Raw genomic sequence first — 12809 nt, forward strand, 5'->3', positions numbered from 1 at the left:
CCAGATAATGTTACCACCAACACGATACAGAATGAAACAGAGGTAGGGGAGGAATCCAACCCTATTCAAGAAGCCAAAGCAGTTATGTTCACCTATTTTGCGCCTCGAACTTCTACATAATGCGCTGGAAGAAAAGATTCTAAGGCAAACAAATAAAACTTTGTAAAACCACATGGCTACGTGGGGAGTTATTGTTTTATGAATAGTTTCAGTCAGGAATGATGAAAAAGTCCTGGAGATGGGTGAGTGATGATCACATGATGACTCGAAGGCACCTAATACCATTGTACGCTTCAAAATGGTTAAAATAGTAAGTTTTATGTTATATATGCTTTACCCCAATAAAAAAAAATCATGGTTATAGGCCTCCCTCCAACTCAGTACATTAATGAATATGATAGAGTATTTGCAGGAAAAAAAATGAACCTAACCCTACACTCTCCTGTACTTTCTATCTCCTTGAGAAGTTAGGAAACCATGAATGTATTCAACCGATGTTTAAGGAGAATTATTGTGGCCTAGGCAGGCACTGTTCTAGGCACTAAGACCTAGCAGTGAACGGAATAGAAACGAGTCCTGTCCTCGGACAGCATTTACTTATTCATCCCCTCATACACTCGGCAAGTATTTATTAAATGTCTGTCGCTTGCCAAGCTCTATGCTTGGGCACCAGAAATACAACGGTGAAAAAACAGCAATGAAAACATCAGCAAACCAGACCCTTCTTTGGCCTCATGAAGCTTCTAGCTGGCCACAGGAGACATATATGAATCTAAAATATCCACCTTGGAAAGTCATCAAAGCAGAGATGTGTGGACTCCTAGAGTGTGTTGTGTGGTGATGGGAACTGGCTCAATCAAGGTCTTTGTGAAGGGACTGATGTCTGGGTTGAGATCTGACGGACAGGAGTGGGCAGGGACAGTGTGGCACCAGGGAAGAGGGGAAGGAAGTGGAGAGTGGCCACATCGAGGCTAGAAAAGCAGGCGGAGGCCCAGGGGCCGCGCAGAGCCCCGTGGATCTTTCCGTTTTTGTCTTAAGGGCAATGGGGAGCCATCGATGTACTGTAACGAGGCTGGGGGTGGGAGAGGAATGATCTGATCAAAAATGATACTTCCTTGGCTGCTCTCACAATTTAAAAACGACCAACAGAAAATGAGGGCAAAGGACTATAAGTAAAGTCCTATACAGTTATGAAAATAGGTGAAACTCTTTGAAGCTCTCAGATGAAAGACAGTATTTAACATTTCAAAGAATTATCATGATCAGATAAGGAATTCTAAACAGCATGCCAAGTTTTAATTTTTTAGTGCTAATCAAAACATAGTCTCTTAAGGTTCTATTATAAAACCTACTAATGAAGTTGAATATGATTAAAACAGTCACCAGAATTTGCAAGGTTAGTAAATTAAGTTGCCCACACTTGATCAACACTGTTTAAAGTGGATACTTTGGGGGGGGGGGGGGAGTTAAACAATTCAATCAAAGAAATGAAGTATATTAGACTTTGCAAAATATGATTGCGTAGGCATCTTTCATTAACCTATAAGGTGACAACAGGACATTTAACCAAATGCTGTACAAATTCAATTAATATTTAAGAACTTGAACAAAGAATCAAATACATATCATTTCTTCCTTTAAGATATGGTTATTGATGCTAATATATACTGTTGAATGGGGAACAAAACTCAGATCTGCACAATACTGTGCGTGCTAAGGGCAGATACATAAAGTAATAACAAGGGCACCTTTTACATATAATCAAATTAGCCACAGGCTATTTTAATTTACGCAGATTAAACATTCAAGAAGTAGGTGACAGACATTTCTGCATTTCAAATTCCGGATAAAAACAGGGAGTAGGAAACATCACGCTTTTAACTGTACAGTGAGTTCATCTGACCTCAGAACAACAAAGTACTTTCGAGACTATCTCTCAAAGTTCAGAAAAGTTGTATAGACTTGACCCATGTAATTTACACAATTCACCTTTTCACCAAATTGTCATTTATACAATTCAGATCTGTCAATTCGTGGTTCTGCTTAAATTACCTTAAGAATGTAATGTAGCTAGCAAGAAGGCTCTCAAGGCAGCTTCGGGTACGTTTTATCATAAACAACCAAAGCCCCCTCGGTTTTATAGGGCCTGGGAACCACGGTTTATTTGCAGAGGCCTCCAACACCATTGCGTTTTGAGATTTAGCCTTACAAAGATCTTCATTTTAAAGTTTAATCTGACTCGGTTTAAAACCTATTATTGTTCTATCAGTTTACACTTTGGCCTAAACAAATTTAATATACTTGGGTACAAACGCGTTCCTAGATTTCCCATGCAGCATCTTTCCGATGTTTAAAACGGTGTTTTTAAATGCCCAGTGAAACGGCATTTGTTTCAAAACTGTAGTTCATATTCCTAGCAGATGCCACAAATCATATGTCAGATTGCAGAGAAAGGGATAAAAATGCAACAAGTCAGATTTAGCCAGAGTAAAAAAAGAATGAATACATTTACCATAAAAAGAAGGGGACAATCTCTTTTTGAAAAATTAGAAGCATCATTTGCATTTTTACTGTTGGCGCTAAACAAGTCTCACTAAAAAGATGAAATGATAAGACGTCTGAAAAACTTTCAAACATTTGGATAAAGACTAGACATTTCTTCTTCTTTTTTTATTTTTTTCACTATGAGCTTTCAAAGTTGGCAAGTTATTCCTTATTCAAAATTCTCTTTAAATGCTCTGGCTTTTTAGTCTCTTCTTTATAGAGACACGAACTCACAAGTAGCCTCCACTGGTGAGTGGGGCTCTTTATTTCCCCTCCACGCTTCCTAAGTAGCTGCCATGGTCATTGAACGAAATCTGAGGTCTTCTCATCATACTGCTCTGGAAGGAAAAAGGAATGAGCCACAATTGAATCAGAATAAAATGGGTTCCAAACACAACTCTGATGTAGTGTCAGTGGTGTTCATCCCGTGGTTCCCACAATATTTACTGACTGGCACCCGGGACATCCTAATAAGGTTTTATCTCCATTTCTTAGTTGTCCATGGAAGCACTGATTTTCAATTTTACTTGTACTGATTTTTTGAACCAAAAGGAATGTTATGAGCGTAAAAAAAACACACACACACAAAAAAAAAAACGGCAAAAAGCAAAGAAATTCAAACGGGATTTAAATGCTAAGCCTACCGTAGTAGATTTCTCCATAGTAGTATCTGAGCAGAGTGGCCCAGTCCTGGTCAATCCCAAAATGGCTTTGGGAGTCTCAGATCTCTCTGTTCTCTAGATCAGTCTCCCAACTTGAGAATTTGAAACGCTGGTCTTATGGAAATCTGGAATACTATTAGTTCCAGGTCACTAACTAAAGTTAAGTTCAAATATGAAGCTGCCCATTTAAAAAGAGGTCATCTTTAATGCAACATGACCTGTATTAAATGAGCCATTATTTCCAAATAAAGCAATCAAGTTATGAATCCAATAGCTTACCAGGTGACATTAGGCAAATTACTTCCTCTCTGTGTACAAAATGGGGTTAATAATCCTGACCTATCTCTTAAGGTCTCTGGGGACAATTCATTTAGGAATTGTCTAAGTGCTGTATAAATGTTTCTGGTGTTATGAGAGCTTGGTTTTATTGTCACTGGAACGCCACCATCATAAAAAGGAATTGAGAGGTTTAGTCAGAGGTGAATTAACAAAGCAAGGTCTATGCTAATACAAGTGCCCTCTGACCTTGGATCACTGAGCTTGAAAAATCGCACAGATCAAAATGTAAATGAAGTTTGCATTTTCAGAGACAGAGTTTTTGTTAATTTCTTTCCTATTCAATTCCTTTGCTTTGAAAATCATTACTTTGGAAGCAAACCATTTTCAATTTCTACGTCCCCCCACCCTTTTTTTCTTTTCATTATTTCTCATTGCTGTTCCCAGCTCCATTTGCATTAAAGCATGACATTGGAGGTATCCAAGGCCTTTCTTTCTCAATCCACTATCTGGCACACCCAGAAAACAAGCCTGTCAGGAGGCATGAGCCGTGCGGACAACAAACTTTTTTCACTTTAAGGTTTTTTAAAAAATTGTGTGATCTCCAGGGGCGCCTGGGTGGCTCAGTCAGGTGAGCGTCCGACTTCGGCTCAGGTCATGATCTCGTGGTCTGTGAGTTCGAACCCTGCGTCGGGCTCTGGGGTGACAGCTCAGAGCCTGGAGCCTGCTTCGGATTCTGTGTCTCATTTTCTTTCTGCCCCTCCCCCACTCACGCTCTGTCTCTGTCTCAGAAATAAATAAACATTAAAAAAAATTTTTTTTTAAATGGTGTCATCTCCAGCCGTTCACTACTTTCAGAGGAAGTAAGTTCTCTTTCCCCAGCTAAATTTCCATGGTTCATTCATTTACTTGACAAATAGTTACTGAGCACCTCGTACGTATGTGCCAGCCAGGTGCTGTAGGTGCCAAAAGGAGCAGTGAATTTAAAAAGGCAGAAATTCCTGCTCTCGTGTAGCTTATATTTTGGGGGTGAAGACAGATAATAAGCAAAATAAATAGGTAAACAAATGTAATATGTTGGAAGGAAAAGAGGAAGTGTGGTGAAAGCAGGGAAGTGCAGAGATGGAGAGGGCTGTAATCTTAAACATGATGGTCAGAGAAAAACCTCCTTGAGAAGGTGTGATGTCAGGGAAGACTTGAAGGATGTGACTGTGAGAACCATTGGGGAAGGGCTTTGCAGGCAAGGTGAGGGTTCCAGACAAGTGCAAAGGCCCTGAGGTAGGAGATTTTGTGTTTGAGAACAGCAAGGAGATCAAGGTGGTGAAGGAAGAGAGAAGAGCTGGAGAAGGGAGAGCAGAGAAGGAATGGGGGTAGCAGACGATCTGGACCCGGAACATGGGTGCAAGGCATCCGACTTTCACTCTGAGTGAAAACCCTTGAGAGGTTCTGAGCTGAAAAGTAACATGATCTGACTTCCATTTGAAAGGCTGGATCCGGCTGAGAATAGGCTGAAGGGGAACAAAGTTGAGACAGGAAGGCCACATAAAAGACAACCGCAAGTAGTTCAGGCAGACATCAGGGGTTTGATCCTGGGGTAGCACCTGGGTAGAGTTTCACCGCTTTCAATTATGAATCACAACCTTCTTCTTCATCTCGCTGTACTTTATTTGAATTCCTTCACTCCCTAAGAATATTTTTCCGTAGAAGCCTTCCCTTGCACCCCCTCCCTGTGAATACTAAGACTTTCTCTCCCATCAGACCACCTTTTGAAAGGGTCAAAGAATCCACATTTGGATGAGGTCAAATCAGCAAGGACACTACTGTTACAGGATAAGCTGAGGCATGCTGAAAAACTTTTAAAGAATTTATTTGAGGAAAAATCTATGAGAATCAAGCAGCACCCAATCCAGCAGTAGAACGGAGCTCCAAGGAGCCGCAGGAAATGAGAGGCTGCAACAAGGAAGTCATAGGAGGCAGGAAAGCTGTTTGGCTACTGCAAGGTCATTTTCCTTTAGGAGATGGCAGGTGTCTATCAGGCGGATTTCCTCACTAGGGCGGATCAGGCGATTCCTGACTGACTGGTTCAAGATTCCATGTCTGATGGTCAAAACTGTCAGTCAGTCCCAGTTTGGTGACAAGAGACATAGCATAAGCGACTCTAGTTTGGGTCTGTTGTCTTCTTTTTAACACTACTCTCCCAAAGCACAAATGACCAGATGTGTTCCACTGAAGTTCTCAGTAAAGACACCTGCCACTCATCAAGGGCAGTGTGTCACAGAACTGATGACTGCGGGGAGAAAGCTTCCCTTGGAAGCGGCGTTGGGTACAAAAGTCTGGGATGAGGTGAGGGCTTCCGTTTTCAGTAACCTCTACAAACCTGCTTCCATTTTGAGTCAGTGAAGTCCCGCCAGGAGTGCGCACGTTTTTTAAGTAAATTATTATCCCGTTTTCATATGCTCTTATGTCTGTATAAAGCAAAGAAATGCTAACCGTCCTCTAACTCTTGTGTGTGTGTAAAATTTACTATTTCTTCAAAAAATTTTTTTAAAGTTTATTTACTCTTGAGAGAGAGACAGGTTGGGGGGGGTGGGGGCAGAGAGAGAGGGAGACACAGAATCCGAAGCAGACTCCAGGCTCTGAGCTGTCAGCACAGAGCCCAACTTGGGGCTCAAACCCACAAACCGTGAGATCATGACTTGAGCCAAAGTTGGACGCTTAACCACCCAGGTGCCCGTCATACCTTCTTTTTTAATGTTTATTTATTTTGAGAGAGAGAGAGAGAGAGAGTGCATGCAAGTGGGTGGGGAGCAGAGAAGAGAGGGAGAGACAGAATCCCAAGCAGGCTCCATGCTGTCTGCACAAAGCCAGACCTGGGACTTCATCTCACAAACCTCGAGATCATGACCTGAACTGAAATCAAGAGTCAGACACTTCACCAGTTGAGCCACCCAGGCGCCCCCTGTACTTAACTTTTTATCTTTAGCTGAGACCATTCCGATCAGACACCATATATCAGGCAAGCCTAAGCCCAGAGCCCTGATGGCCAAGAAATAAGAACAGACTTGACTTCACTAAACAGCAAGGAGGTGGCTGCATTCCAGTACAGGTCCATGTCTCTAGAAACATGGTAGCAACAGCCACTATCCAAGAGGAGATTCTGGAAACGGCCCTTGTGGTAAAAGAAGGGAGATACACTAATCTTTTCAACCAGCCTAGAAAAGCTCCTGGGAACTTCAGAGCGGTGATAAAGGAGCCACGTGTAACCAGAGAGATCTTGGACTCTGGCGTTCTGGGACCACACCACCTTCTCCAGGTACATGGGAGGACTCTTGCTTTTTTATCTGAGTCTCGTTTGCAGAATAAATAAGAATGCAATATTTTAATCTATAAATGAAGTGATATATGACTTCTATTAATGGATCACTACTTTTAATGAGTTATTTCTCTTTTCTTCATTTGGGGTGACTTAGAGAAAAAATACCTCTTGCTATGCCATTTATTTTTTTAATTTTTTTTTTTTTTAAATTTTTTTTTCAACGTTTTTTATTTATTTTTGGGACAGAGAGAGACAGAGCATGAACGGGGGAGGTGCAGAGAGAGGGAGACACAGAATCGGAAACAGGCTCCAGGCTCCGAGCCATCAGCCCAGAGCCTGACGCGGGGGCTCAACCTCACGGACCGCGAGATCGTGACCTGGCTGAAGTCGGACGCTTAACCGACTGCGCCACCCAGGCGCCCCAATTTTTTTTAATTTTTTAATGTTTATTTATTTTTGAGAGAGAGAGAGAGAGAGAGAGAGAGAGAGAGAGAGAGACTGAGCATGGGGGTGGGGCAGACAGAGGAGGAGACACAGAATCCAGGCTCCAGGCTGAGCTGTCAGCACAGAGCCTGACGCGGGGCTCGAACTCACGGAGCACGAGATCATGACCTGAGCTGAAGTGAGATGCTTAGCTGAGCCACCCAGGCAGCCGTACCCCTTGCCATTTAAGAAAAAAAAAAAAAAAAAAAAAAAAATGTCCTGAGCTTGAGGTCCAGCAGGGGGCTCCAGTTTCTCCAAACACTTGCACTGCCCACTCTCTCACTCCTTCAGGGCGTTACTCACATGTCATTTTCTCGGTGGCTGGAGCCACCTTCTGTGGCCGCCCTCTCCCAATGGCAACATGCACCCAACTCCCAGCTCCTTTCCCTGCTTTGTTTTCCCCTGAAGCACTAATCACCACCCAACATATTATATATTTTACTAATTTATTTTATTTGTTGTCCAATGCACTAGGACCTATGTTTCAGGAGGACAGGGATCTTGTCTGCTTTGTTCATGCAATACACCGTGCCTAGACCAATGCCTAACACACAGAGGTCATCCGTAAACATATCCCTTAAATGAATGAACTCCGCAGAGCGATCATATTATAGGGTTAACTTGAGATGTCATGGTCAAAGATCAGTTTTGGCTAGCACACGCATAGAAAGTAGTTCTGGAAAAATCCACAAGACTGATAACAGCATTTACCTTGAGGGGGAGAAATTTACATATGATTTCACAGCTGTATGTACCAGTCATATCTTTAGATCATTGGAATATTTTTCTCACTCAGAGATGTCTGGGTGATGTGAATTATGAGTCCTGGGAAATTTTTTTTTTTTTTTTATCATCTTCAATAGTAAAAACAAAAGCCTAATAAATAGCCACTTAAAAATAGTTAAGCACATACATGTGTAAAAATCTGCACACAAACACATGCAATGTGTTGAATGCAGTATGCAAAGTTAACACAAAAAGATAATACAGCTAGTAACTCTTCTCCTTTTTTTTAAATGTTTATTTTTGAGAGAGAGAGCAGGGGAGGGGCGGGGGGCGGGGGGCGGGGACAGAGGATCTGAAGCAGGCTCTGTGCTGACAGTGACGAGCCCAGTGTGGGGCTCAAACTCATGAACCGTGAGATCATGACCTGCGTCGAATTCGGATGCCTCAACTGACTGAGCCACCCAGGCGCCCCAACTTTTCTACTTTTTGAGTGCTCAAAGATCTCATACCCAACAGGATGAACAGATCTGACTTGAGTAGTATGTTGGTACCAAAGACACCCGTAGCTAACAAATACTTCCCCATAAGAGAGACACTCGGAACCCTGAAGGAGGCAGAAGAGAGTGTCTCCTCACAACATTACACCAAAGATATGGTACCAAGTATTTCGGTTGGGTCCAAGGCTTGAAAAGCATTTCAGTTTTCCTTTGAGGTTCATGGCCAAGCTATCATTATAGACTACAGTCTCCACAATGAGATTTCCCGAGAAAAATAAAAGAAACCCTGAAAACCAGAGTAACAGGAACGTCCCAGAGAAGTGAGCTGGCAAAGCAGGAGAGTTCAGCTACAAGATCACAGTTATTTACAGAGTCAGAAGATCCAGAACAGAAACAAGGCAGTCATGACCAGTGAATGCGACTCAGCAGCAGAAATCGATGTTATTCTCTCTCTCCTGCAGGTTACACGCGAGAACGAGGCCATTTGTTATAGAAAGGGAAGATTTACAGAGTTGATAGTTCATTTTCTGGAAATGAGATGTAAATATCAAGTCTGGGAAAGGTGCCCTACAGTCCCATTGGGTAACGAACAGTGGCCCGTGGTGACCAAGCATGGTGAAGTTCTCAGAGGGAACCAGGGACAGGGAAAGAAGCAAAAAAGGGATGGAGACTTGTTTTGAGGGACAGAAAGGAGGGACGCGTGAGCTCCATGAGTCATGTTCCCTATCCCACAGTTCTTTTAAGGATCATTCAGTTATTTGGGATCTTTTCTCTCTTTTCTCTCACTCTCTTGATTACTCCCCCTTCCAGCCAAGGGCTTTGATTTTACTTTTAATCTACCTAACACCAGCTGTTACCAGAGCCTTCTTAGTAAAAGGGCTTAGCTCAAACAGCCTGATCATTAGAGCAAACAGCAAGTACACGGAGCCTATGCGGCGTTTTGGAAAGAGCAACTGGTCCGAACGCCTGCGTCAGACCCCAGCTCACGTTCCTAGCTTGAGAGCCAGGGTCACACTGCTGAAGCGCACTCTTCTTCAAAAGGGGGTAATAAGACTTGTCCTTTCCACAGAAGATTCTTAAGAGGATCAAACTAGACCATGCAGACTGAAAAGCACTGCATATAAACGTACAAGTTATTTCGATGGTGATGGTTGTGCTCTTTCGCAGCACAGGGAAAACTGTCCTAGGAAAATAGAAGAATGTCTTTCGGTACATTTGCTCTGGGTCCAGCTGTAATAAAAGTCAGACCATGGGTATTCCGAGGTGTGTTTTTAGGGATGCAAAACTTTGCTGCATTAGTATAACCACATGGTGTTTAATTTCATGAGGTTCAAAGAAACTGAGTGACATTGAATATAATCTCACAGGTGGTCTTTGAAGATATTTCATGAGCTAAAGCTAACAAATCCAATTATGGCATTTGGCATTAAAAAAAAAAAAAGTGTGCCTAATCCAGCTTTCCTTATCCTCTTGACCACTAAACTCTCCAGAATGCAGAATGAATACAGAAAACTTGGGGGAATCTTTCAACCTAGTGCAGAAAGAATGAAAATAGAATCTTCTTGTAAATCAAAAAGGCACATTGATAAAGCTTACGCCACACTTGAAATGAGCACTGCAGGAAGCACTGCATTACAGTATGAAAAAAAAAAAACCAAAACAAAACAGAACAAAACAGGAGTGCAGTAGCTAAGGGTGAGTATGCCCTGGCTGGAAAATTGTCTTCAGGTAATATAAAAATGGCCCATGAGACCCCTAAGAACAAACATCTCTACACAGAATGACAAATTATATTGAAATCACATGTCAAGACACCCTGCTGCTATATACCCTTACAACAAACATAAACTCACTAGCTTCTAGTTTTCTTTAAACTGTATTCACATTTGCTACTAAAAATATTTGAACTAAATCTGCCGGGCACCGCCCCGCCCGAGTCCCTCTTCTAAGGGTTTAACAAGCTACGTGAAAGATACTGACTTTCGATACAAACTCCACTAACCAGATCAGCACGCTAAATCAGACCAAATCAATGAACAGACAACAGAAAGCTTCGGACAAGCCCTTACGGTTGGAATACAAGTCTAATCTTGGCTTCAGTTTCAAACAAATCATTAACACGATACCTGGGAGGGGAATCAAAAATCAATGGGTCCCAGGAAGCACACATCCCTTCCCTTCACACAGAAACAAGCACAGGCATTACCTTTCGAACCAAGTTCTCCTACTGCTTACCGCTTCGCACCTGGAGCAAAAGGAAAATCTTACACAAAGTGCCCATCACGCACATTTCTGCATGTAAAACACTGGTGACCGAAATCCGCTGTGGCCGGACCATGTGCAGTAAAATGTTAAAAGTCCTCTCGACAGCCAATTCAAAGCTGCTCAGACCTCCGGGGCCTCCCAGGGTGATCAGCCGGGCTTTGTGGCAATACAATGGGGGTTAAACATTTCCTCGTATCCACTTAGAAGCAAGAAAAATCGGTTTAGTTGCTCACAACTGTTTAGCAAAATACATGCTAGCTTAGGTCTGGCGATGCTGTTTTAAGAAAGTAACTGCCGTATTTCCACCTATGGGGAGAAGATGTAAGGTGTTATATAATTTCTTCTTTATTTTTAGCCTAGTATAACTTGAAATGACATTTTTGACTTCCTATCTGGTTGCTGTTTTAAATATTCTTTCTGTACAGGACACAGTGATTGCTTAGGACCGGTTTGCTTAGTTTAGCATCAGAACCTATTTCACACACATGTATAACCTGCCATCCGCAGGACTCAAAACCGTCACTTCTGCCTTTTTTCCTTTTATGGTGGCTTCGAAACTCTATTTAAGTTTACTGTGAGATCTTACAAAAATAAATATTGCAGCTGTTTTTGTTTCTTTTCCCTATTTCTTTCTCAGTTGTATTCCTTTTTCAGGCCTCTCTGCTACCCATTATCATTAGTACTTTACCTATCCAAGCTGGAAAAACTTTTAAATGTCGGTTACGACTATTCTTGTAAGCTAGGTGTTATTGACACATAAGTACGTACAGACAAATAGTAAATAGTGAGCAGGTATTTTCACTACAGTTCTAAATATGCCAGAGTTATATTGTAGGCTAAGAAGACCCAAAGAAAGTAGCGGGAGATGTTCTAAAGCGTACTAGATATATAAGAGGACCTCATTGTGGGGGTTGCCGCAAATCTTTAAGCCAACCTGTTTTTGCTTGAATTTCTAGTGTTTATTTTTCAGGCTTTAAGGTTCTTTGGAAAAACTTCAAGAGAAGTAGGTTTATAAGTCATTCGCTGGCTACGACACAAGTTTAGAAAACGTCCATTTAGCATATTTTCAGTTAAAGGTCCTCGCTTCCTAAGAACAAACCTAAAAATCTGTTCCCCGCTTATTACAATGACTGGCGTGAACAATGGGTGGCTATATTTCTTCGAAGCTCTTTTCAGCACTTCTTAAGACCTGGTGGGAATAATGCCTTTCCTCACAAAAGCAGAACCAACATGTAACGCAATCTCCTTCAAAGCATATTGTCAGGAGTTCAACAATAACCATGGCCACGTGACCTTCAAAACCCAACCGAGTAGAGACATCAGAGAATCCTGACGGGGTCCTATCTCTGCACATCTGCTTCTGCTTAAAATGTCCTGATTAGTTTTGAACTGTGTTCATAAAAGCTTTAAAAATAGGAAATAATTTTCCGGTTTTTTGTTTGTTTGTTTGTTTGTTTGTTTGCTCTTTTAAAAGATGGAGCAAGCAGAGGCAGGGAAGCCTCTAGAGTTATTTCCTCCCAATTACCTACCTGCTGCTCTGAATGCGTTACTGGTGGTACCCACTCATCAGGAACAAGATAACCAGATGCTTCACCAACCAATACGGCACACACTGCTGGTAGCAGAAACCAGGCTGGAGACTAGGATTTAGATTTGTTACACCTTTTGGTATTCCCCAATCATTTCTTTGGAGTGCCTCTTAAAAATTTAAACATTCCCACTGGGAAGGAGAATGTGCCTGTGTCTCTCTATTAATATGTTAACATAACCTTTTCTTTTCCCAGTTAGTTATTCCCACTGGTATATAAAAAACAAAACACAAAAACAAAAAAACAGGCTCAAGCAGCAATCTGAAAGAAGGTTGTATTTTGGAGAAGAGTGTGAGGACTACTTAAAAGGGGGCTTTAAACTGCGATTGTGCTCCTCACGGTCCGGGGCTGAATGGAGGAGAGAGGAGTCTAATTATGCAGCTTGACTGACTGAGCCTAATCAGAATTATTTCGGCACACTGCTTCACGCCAGCCTCAGACCCATTAAACG

General features: G+C 41.9%; 1 protein-coding gene across 22 annotated transcripts in view; it reads right to left on the reverse strand.

Annotated features, from left to right (window-relative positions):
- The window catches only part of NRCAM (neuronal cell adhesion molecule), a 286918-nt gene that overhangs the window by 152347 nt on the left and 121762 nt on the right, over positions 1-12809 (reverse strand). The window contains exon 1 of one of the 22 annotated variants that reach the window (XM_058725395.1): positions 10740-11034. The exons of the other annotated variants lie outside the window; for them this stretch is intronic. The gene's annotated coding sequence lies outside the window, so the exon portion shown is untranslated. Of the gene's footprint in view, positions 1-10739; positions 11035-12809 lie in introns of those variants that run through there. 22 annotated transcript variants of the gene reach the window in all.

This window comes from Neofelis nebulosa, chromosome 4 (genome assembly GCF_028018385.1).
Source record: "Neofelis nebulosa isolate mNeoNeb1 chromosome 4, mNeoNeb1.pri, whole genome shotgun sequence".
Classification (NCBI taxonomy): Eukaryota; Metazoa; Chordata; class Mammalia; order Carnivora; family Felidae; genus Neofelis; species Neofelis nebulosa.